Genomic DNA, 9,655 nt, shown 5'->3' with positions numbered 1-9,655 from the left:
TCGACCGGTTCGGTGTTGTCCTCAAACCCTAGAGAACAGAGGGTAGCTCAGTCACCCAAGCAACTGCGGCATACTCAAGGTCTCTCATAAGTCGAGGCTTTAATCCTTGTAAGATTAAACCATTTGCTCGCTCTGCTTGACCGTTGGTTTGCGGATGAGCAACGGATGCATAATCCACTCGGGTCCCTTGGTTAGTGCAGAAACGTCTGAACTCGTCCGAGTCGAAGTTTGACCCATTGTCTGTGATGATGCTATGAGGGACTCCATACCGGAATGTAATTTCCTTCACAAACTTGATGGCAGTGCGGGCATCCAGCTTCTTGATCGGCTTGGCTTCAATCCATTTGGTGAACTGGTGGACTGCGACGAGCAAGTGTGTGAAACCACTCTGACCTGCCCGGAAAGGTCCGACCATATCCAAACCCCAGACAACAAACGACCAAATGAGAGGAATCGTCTTCCGGGCTGATGCAGGTTTGTGAGACAAGTTGGAGTAGAACTGGCAGGCTTCACAACGGTCGACGAGGTCTTTGGCCATTTCATTAGTGCGAGGACAGAAGAATCCAGATCGGTATGCTTTGGCAACAATGGTCTGAGAGGACGCATGATGACCACAGGTCCCCGAGTGGTTTTCTTCCAGAATCAGTTGGCCCTCCTTAGGGGAGATACATCATTGAGCTACGCCGGTCACACTTTCTCTGTAAATTTGATCACCCATTACTGTGAAGGCCTTTGACCTATGGACAATCTGTCGGGCTTCATCTTCGTCTTCTGGCAACTTTCGCCTTAAAATGTATGCAATATACGGTACTGTCCAGTCGGGAGTAATCACCAAAACTTCCATGATAAGGTCAATGGCTGCTGGAACGTCAACTTCAGTCGGATCAGAAGTACTTGTTGGCTGTGAGGGCTCTTCAGTGAAGGGATCCTATTGCATAGACGGAGTGTGAAAGTGTTCCAAACATACATTGCTGGGTATAGGTTTCTGAGTAGATCTGATCTTAGCCAATTCATCAGCTGCCTGGTTCTTCAATCGGGGTACATGATGGAGTTCTAAGCCTTCAAACTTCTTCTCCAGCTTCCTCACTGCATTACAATAACCTGTCATGGTAGAGTTCCGGACGTCCCACTCCTTCATCACCTGATTGACCACTAAGTCTGAGTTGCCATAGACCATCACGCGCCAGACGCCAAGTGAGATGGCCATACGCAACCCGTAAAGGAGAGCTTCATACTCAGCTTCATTGTTGGATGAATCAAAGTGGATCTGAAGGTCATAATTAAGCTTGTTGCCTTTTGGAGACACCAGTACCACACTAGCACCAGACCCATCTAACATTTTGGATCCATTAAAGAACATAGTCCAATGCACCGAGTGAATCTGTGCAGGCTGTTGTTGTTCCACCCACTCGGCCATAAAATCAGCCAAAGCCTGAGATTTGATGGCTTTCTTTGCTCCAAACTTGTATCCAAATATAACAGATCCATAGACCATTTGGCCACTCGGCGCGTTGCATCCCGATTGTGAAGGATCTCTGATAGGGGAGCATCACTGACGATCGCTATGGAGTGATCTCGAAAGTAATGTGCCACTTTCTTTGCTGTCAAGTATATTCCATAAAGAAGCTTCTAATAATGGGGATACCTTTGCTTCGAAGGAGTCAACACTTATGAAATATAATAGACTGGACGTTGAACCTTGTAGGCTTTGCCTTCTTCTTCTCTCTCGACTGTCAGGACTGTACTGACGACTTGATTGGTGGCTGTGATGTATAGGAGCAATGGTTCTTTGTTGTGCGGAGCAGCAATCACAGGCTGGGTGGAAAGCAGAGCTTTGAGTTCTACAAACGCTGCTTCTGCTTCATCATTCCACTCGAATACATTCGACTTCTTCATCAATTGGTACAAAGGAAATGCCTTCTCACCGAGACGAGATATAAACTGACTCAATGCTACCAGACACCCTGTAAGTTTCTGCACATCATGCACTCGCACAAGGCTCTGCATTCTGATGATGGCGCCAATCTTCTCAGGGTTAACGTCGATGCCTCGTTCGGAAACGAGAAAACCGAGTAACTTACCCCCAGGAACGCCAAAAGTGCACTTAGCTGGATTGAGCTTGATGTCATATTTTCTCAAATTGTCAAATGTTTCTGCCAAGTCAGTCAGCAGGTCGGAACCTTTGCGCGACTTGACAACAATATCATCCATGTACGCTTCAATATTTAGACCAATCTGGTTGAGCAAACACTTCTGGATCATGCGCATGAAGGTTGCACCAGCATTCTTCAGACCAAAAGGTATAGTGATGTAACAGTAACACCCGGAAGGGGTGATGAAGGCCGTTTTTATTTCAGCTGGACCAAACAGACGGATCTGATGGTAACCAGAGTAAGCATCCAAAAAAGACAAACGCTTGCATCCCGCAGTTGAATCGACAATCTGATCAATGCGGGGGAGTGGAAAGTGGTCCTTTGGACAGACCTTATTAACGTTTTTGAAGTCGATACATATGCGAAGTGAATTATCCTTCTTGGGAACCATGACAACATTCGAGAGCCACTCGGAGTGGTAAATCTCCCGAATGAATTTGGCTTCCAAGAGCTTCGCCACCTCCTTGTCGATTGCCTTCCTCTTCTCTGACGCAGATCGTCGCGGGTGCTCTCTGACTGGCTTCACCTTCAGATCCACTCACAAATGATGCTCAGCCAGCTCCCAGGGTACACCCGGCATGTCAGCATGCCATGCGAAGATGCCCCAGTTCTCATGGAGGAACTGGATGAGATCGGCTTCCTATTTGCTATCGAGTGTCGTTGATATGTTGGTTGGAGCTACGTTGGGATCAGTCGGATGGACGTTCACTGGCTTGACCTCTCACGCCGACTGAAAAGTGGACTCAGAAGCTGGCTTCTTAGAGTGCATTAGGTCAGCGGGGTCAGCGGTCCTTCGGTACTCTTCCAATTCTACCACATCCATCTGTTGATCTGCAATCTTCGACCCTTGCTACAAACACTCTTCGGCTCTCTGCCAATTGCCAGAAATAGTGATAACCCCTTTATGGCCTGGCATCTTCATCTTCAGGTACACATAACATGGTCGGGCCATGAAACGTTCAATAGCAGGACGACCCAGAATAGCATGATATGCACTCTGGAAGTCCACCACCTCAAATGTTAGCTTCTCTTTGTGAAAATTATGGTCGGAGCCAAAAACTACATCCAGTCCGATCTGGCCGAGTGACTTGGCCTTCTTCCCTGAGATTACTCCATGAAAGGACATGGAACTCTCGCTGAGTCGGGACATCGGAATGCCCACCCCCTTGAGAGTTTCTGCATATAAGATATTGAGCCCACTCCCTCCATCCATCAACACTTTGCGGAGCCGAACACCTTCGACAACTCGGTCGACAACCAGAGCCCGGCGACCTGGAGTCGGAACAACAGCTGGATGGTTCGACCGATCAAATGTGATGGGAATCTGCGACCATTTCAGGTATGTTGGAGTGGTTGGTGCTTCCATGTTGACCTCCTTGTTAATGACTTTCAATTGACTTTTGCTCTCTATGTCAACAAAAATCATCAGGGTTGCATTGACCTTGGGGAAGTCCTCCTTGTCCTCATTATCTTCTTCTTCTACATGCTCTTTTCCACTCGACTGACCCTTGAATTCTTGGACCAACAATTGACACCGTCGAGTGGAATGCTTTGGCAATATCAGGTTGCCTTCATCATCTTTCTTCGTCTGAAAAACACACGACTGATCCAAAACATTTGACTGCATCTTGGATTTCTTCGGAGGGAATAGTGCTTTGGCCTTTCCCTTAAATTTTCCTGCCGCTAGAGCGGCTGCTTCTGCTGGGGTTGCATTTTCAACCTTCTGCTTCTGTTTCCGATTGGAATTAACATCAGTGTTGTCGACTGCTTTACCCTTGCCGCTACAGAGGCGGTCTTCTTCTTCTCCGTTTGCATAACGGGTGGCTATCTCCATCATTTTACTCATTGACATGTCACCTGAGCGACCAAACTTCAGATACAGCTCTCGATACCTGACACCTGCCTTGAAGGCACAAACTGCTTGGTGCTCGGTAACATTCTCCACCGTGTGGTGGAGGGTGGTCCAGCGCTGAATGTAATTGCGCAAGGACTCACTCAGCTTATGTACGTAGTGTTGTAGCTCAGAAAGGCTAGCAGGACGCTTGCACATGCCCTCGAAGGTCTTGATGAACACTCGGTCCATACCTGCCCAACAATATATACTTGAAGGAGCCAATTGATTCAGCCATGCACGGGCCGAGCCATCCAGTATCAGCGGCAAATGCTTCATTGCAACATTGTCGTTGCCGCCGCCAATCTCTACTGCAACTCGGTAATCATCTAACCAAGTCTCGGGCTTGGAATCGCCCGTGAATTTACTAACTCTAGTCGCCAACCTAAAGTTAGGAGGGATATCAGCAGAGCGGATTGCTCTACTGAAACACTCGGGACCAGAGAATGCGGTTCCAGTTCCACTCGGTTGATCTCTGTAAAGACCTTCCCGGTAGGCTCAGCCTCTGTCAATCCTTCTCTGCGCAAGCACATCTCTTGCATTAAATACGGGGTTCCACTCATCACCGAACGAGCGCCGGTCATCATAGTGCCAGGGCACATAAGAGCCGCTCCTCGGAGGAGAATGCACTCGATGACGGTCATCACGGTGATGACGAGGGGGAAGCTGGTTCCGACGCTGGTCTTTGTGCTAATACTCTCGGTAACCTCCGTCTCTGTGACGCTGGGGTGAACCTGGACCGTATACTGACCGTACTATCTCTGCCCTTGGCGAATTGCTATGCAATCTATTGATTGACTATGAAACAGCCGAATTCTGCTCCTGTGCTGCTTGAAGCAAAGCGCGAATCTGTTCTAAACCTTTGAATGCCTCTGAATCTCACGGCTGTATTGAATCTGCTATTTTGGTTGCGGCTACGACATTAAGTACTGGAGTACGATATACCTCAATATTGGCGCGATGGTCGCCTGAGAAGAGTTGTCGCCGACTGGAAGTTTGATGACGGCGTCGACCACGTCCAGACGATGGTTCGCCGGCCTCGTGCTTGCCGCGACTGAACCCGGGTGGGCTCTCCGCGAATCCTGCCATGAAGACCTCTGCTGCTGGGTTGCAGCTCTCGCACTCAGAAGGAACGTCAGACTGGAGTGACGCCGAGTGGATCGGGCTCTGAAGAGGTATAGCAGGCTCGATGGCCGCAACCTTACGGGTCGACGGAGACAACGCCTGACGAGCCGCCGCGTGCTTCACCCACCGCTGGAGTCGAGAGCGACCGGATCGCTTGCGGTGACGTACAACGGAGTGAAGAGCCGAGAACAGGATCGACGACTGCAGAAGGAGAACGCCGAAGGAGTTTGCACGGAAGTGCGTCCCTCCACGAACTGGAAGCGTCTCGACGTCGAGTGGCGCTTCTGGGAGCCATGCCGAGTCGTCGGCGACGAAGATGAGGGCGCTAAAATGGATCTCACTGCCCATGAACGAACTGTCGCTCGAAGACATGCTGAAGAGTGAACAATGCAAACTTGCCGGAAGTCGCTTAGACGCCTGCCCCATGGTGGGCTCCAACTCTCGTGGGAATAAACCTGACAGTAGAGGTGTAGGGTACGAATGGAGAGGGCACAGTCCTAGCTACAGCAAGATTGTATGCAAGATGTATGAGTTCATGCCCCTCTCTTGGAGGTAACACCCCTACGTCTCAGGTGCTTAGGAGCTCTTGCAGGGTGGTTTTTGTGTAAAATAGGGGGTGCGAACCCTTGTGACAGAGGGGAGGGGTGGCTTATATAGAGTCCGCCACCTCTCATCAATACCTCAGCATCTAAGGGCTCGATTAATATGAATTAAAGATATACGTTACTGATAACGTAAGTGGGTAATAAATGCTACTAAAGAACATTGGTTGAACTTGTGTTCGTCGGCCGTCGTGTGCGTCTTCTAATCTTCAGTAATGGCTGGAATCCTTCCGAGTGCATTTGGGTTGTCGAGTGGATGTAAATTTAATCCGAGTGTCTTCGTACCGAGTGACTTTTAGGTATCATCTTCATCGAGTCGGAGTCTTGTGTCTGGCCCTTGGCCTAATAATGAGGTGCCCTTGGGTAGGACATTTAGGTCACGATGTGACCCTACCCTAGGTACATATCCCCATCACCAGCGTCAGGGACTACTGGGTCGAGCAAGACGCGGGCTCAAGCCATGGAAGATGTAATGGCAGAGATGACCAAACTCCTGGAGGAACCAGTGACCCCGGAGAGTCAAGAGGAGCACAATATGGAGTTGACTAAACTTCATGCCCAGATGGCCAAAATTCAGGAGGAGTTGTTTCTTGGAATACTCGTATGGCAGCGATGCAAGCTCATATTTGTAGTAAGACCGAATGATTAAAGGCAGAAGCATGGAAACTAGGTCTTCGTGAAGACGCCTTGGAGGCAGTTCATCACACGAGGCACGAGAGCCGTTTTCCCTCCAATCTAGAGCTGGCACGCCTCTTCAACACTCCATAGCGCACCACTGGAACTTGTCAACCTCGGGAAAATCAACCTCGTCAACCAATTCAGCAGCGCCAATCAAATCAACTGCCGACGACTCAATCGCCGCATGAGTGATTCCATACGCCGGCGAGTCACTTCTCAAATCCTGTGGATAACATGCTGGTGGTGACTCACAATCTCGAGGCAGTGCCGATTACAGGAAATACCCCGATTGAGGTTGAAGCGAGGAATGCCATCAACAAGTTGAAAACTGTGATCACTCAACATGCACAATATTCTTATAGTCATGACCGGGTTCAGTCGACGCCTTACGCAAGTCGTAGCAAGAGCCGCCACGATTCACCAACAGTATCAATTAGTGGTGGCAAACAACAACCTCGTAATTCTGTAACTCGGCTTGTGGTTTCACACGCCCAAGCAACTGTGAACCCGACTCGGGCCTTAAGGGAAGCAGAGGTAGCGGCATCGGCGGGTCAGGACCCACCTTCCGCCCCGCCCTGTTTCCTCAAAGGTGGGTCTAAGAGGAAGAACAATTGGAGTCCCATGTTTGGCTCCGACTCTTTGCAGTGAGCGTATGCCCAAAAATTTCAAGGGTCCTCGGAAGGTTCCTAATTACACGGCTGATCTCGAACCGATAGCATGTATCGAAAGTAATAAGTTAGCCATGGACATGCTAGATGTTAGCGATGTTGTGTGTGCTAAATATTTGACTTTGATGTTGGAAGGCCCAACTCGCGCATGGTTGAAAAACCTGCCACCCAATTCTATCAACTCTTGGGCAGAGTTGAAGGAGCGTTTCATCAAGAATTTCCAAGGCACTTGTAAGTGCCCAATGACGATTGTCGATTTGCAGCACTACATTCAACAGACGGGTGAATCTGCTCATCATTCAATATCCCAACTGCCCAAGAGCAGCGGCCAGCCCGCCGCACCGAGCCGCCGCCGCCGCATCGAGCCAACAACCGTCGCCGCCGCCGGGCCGCCGCATCCCGCAGTAACCCTGAGCCTCCGCCGAAGCTTGCTCCACGCCACCTTGCATGACAGGGTGCTCTGATGTGCGCCGCTGTCCGCCACTAGCAGCCCCAGCTAGCCACTACAAGAAATATGTCAACTAACGACCTTTTGTCAGTGACGCTGGAAGGAATGGTCATAAATCTATGACCATTTGACATCATTTGGTCGTAAGCTGTCTGGAGGGGTCCTAGCCCCAAAAACCAACGACCATTTTCATCAGAAAGGTCATCACTTGCTTACTAGAAAAGGTCATAAAGCGGACAACACCCGGCACTGCATTATTTCTAGGTGATAATGACCAATATGAATGGTCGTTACTAGGCTGGTGACCAGCGGTGGTGGTGCTGACGCCACGGCTACCTCACCCATCGGCAGTTGTTGTTGTTGCTGTTGCTATCTACATCAGAGAGTTGAATTGAGATGTTGCCTCTTGCTAACCAGTCGACCATAACGTCCTGCCATAACATCAGTGAAGCAAAATAGAAGCAGCCACATCCTGCCATAACATCAAAAGTATAACACATTCCAACACAGTTCACAACAACCTGCCGATAACACAGTGCGCAAAAGTACAACAGTTCACAACGACATCGATAAACCGAGGATCATGGAGGGTGACTAAATGGGATCTAGAGCCTTCAGGAGGGCTGCATGCTCTGCCCTGGTCTTGATGTCTTGATCAGCATTCCGCGATAAACCGCGTGCATGCGACATCAGGTGTTCATAAATCCCATCCCTGGGCTTTGGCTTTGTGGTGCAGTATGGGCATATGAACATTCCCCTCCTAAAGCAGGCCGCCTTCCCCTTCTCCCTGATCTTCCGGGCTTCCTTCTCAATGAAGGACTCTTTGTTGCCGTCCTCCACGTCATCTCCAGAGTTATACTGCACACACAAATTAATTGCGCACACATTATGCATTCATATAGGCATTATGGAGCCAGAACACACACTTCTGATTCAGAATGATGCAATGAACAAACATTAGATAATTCCCATTTACCAAATTTTAATGAACAAACAAAGAAAAAAGTCATGTACAGTAATCTAATTAAACAAACAACATTAAAACACTCTCTACATCAATTTCATTAAAAAGCCCACCAACATGCATTCATATAGTGCTTACGCTAAACTAAAATAGTTGGGATTACCTCATACGGTTCGTCGTCGTCGTAGTCAGAGTAATACGGGCTCTTGAACCCAGTCTTGGCGAGCTTCCTCTTCATGCCTGCAGCTTCCTTTTCCTACAATATAAGTAATTCGATTACTACAAACTATGTAACACAGTATTCAAAAGGTCAAGCATTCAACAATGTGCTTCTAATTACATTCATAGTGCTGCTGCATCACCCACCCTATTCTCTGCACTGGGTATGTCCTTTGTGCATTTCACTTATACAATCTTTCGATCCTTCATACAAAGATTTAAATGTCCTTTCAAAAAATCAAACTGTACTCTGTAACTATATGTTATGTGTACACTACTTTTGTCAGGACATGTGCTGGATGTCACAATGAAATTGGCCATGGACGTAATCAGCCAATATATGACTATACTGTAACTATATGCTTGTAATCAGCCAATATATGACTATGAGGTAGCTCTTTGTTGTTTTGTGTACTAATTAAGCAGTTGCATTGGTATTGAGTTTACCAACAAAAACATGCAGTTCTCCATGTCAGGAAACCATCCATACAATAAAACTTGTTACAAGGAGCGCTTTCATCCAAAATGTGATGTGTGCAAGCAATTTGTAAGTATCACTTCATTATCTTTTCTTATCTGTTTGCATAAGACGATTCTCTCTGTTCTGCATTTTATATAGCAGAACATTGCACTATTGGGCTGCTCAGCCCATGCCGTGCCCCGGTGAGGGGATAACCACAACAAATCTATCAAGCACATAATAAAACCTAAGCACATGCAACAATCAAGATCCCAATTCAAAACCTAACTCTTATTAAATCCTTACTAATAATCCCAATAAAATGCAAGAGAGGGGGCAGACCTAGGTGAAATTTAGGAATGGGTGTTCGTGTATATCAAGAACATGACTTAGCTGAAATCTTTACTAATAAGAGAAAGATTCCGTTGATTCAAGCCAACAAAATGC

Source organism: Hordeum vulgare, chromosome 1H (assembly GCF_904849725.1).
Source record: "Hordeum vulgare subsp. vulgare chromosome 1H, MorexV3_pseudomolecules_assembly, whole genome shotgun sequence".
NCBI lineage: Eukaryota > Viridiplantae > Streptophyta > Magnoliopsida > Poales > Poaceae > Hordeum > Hordeum vulgare.
This window is presented reverse-complemented; position numbering follows the sequence as displayed.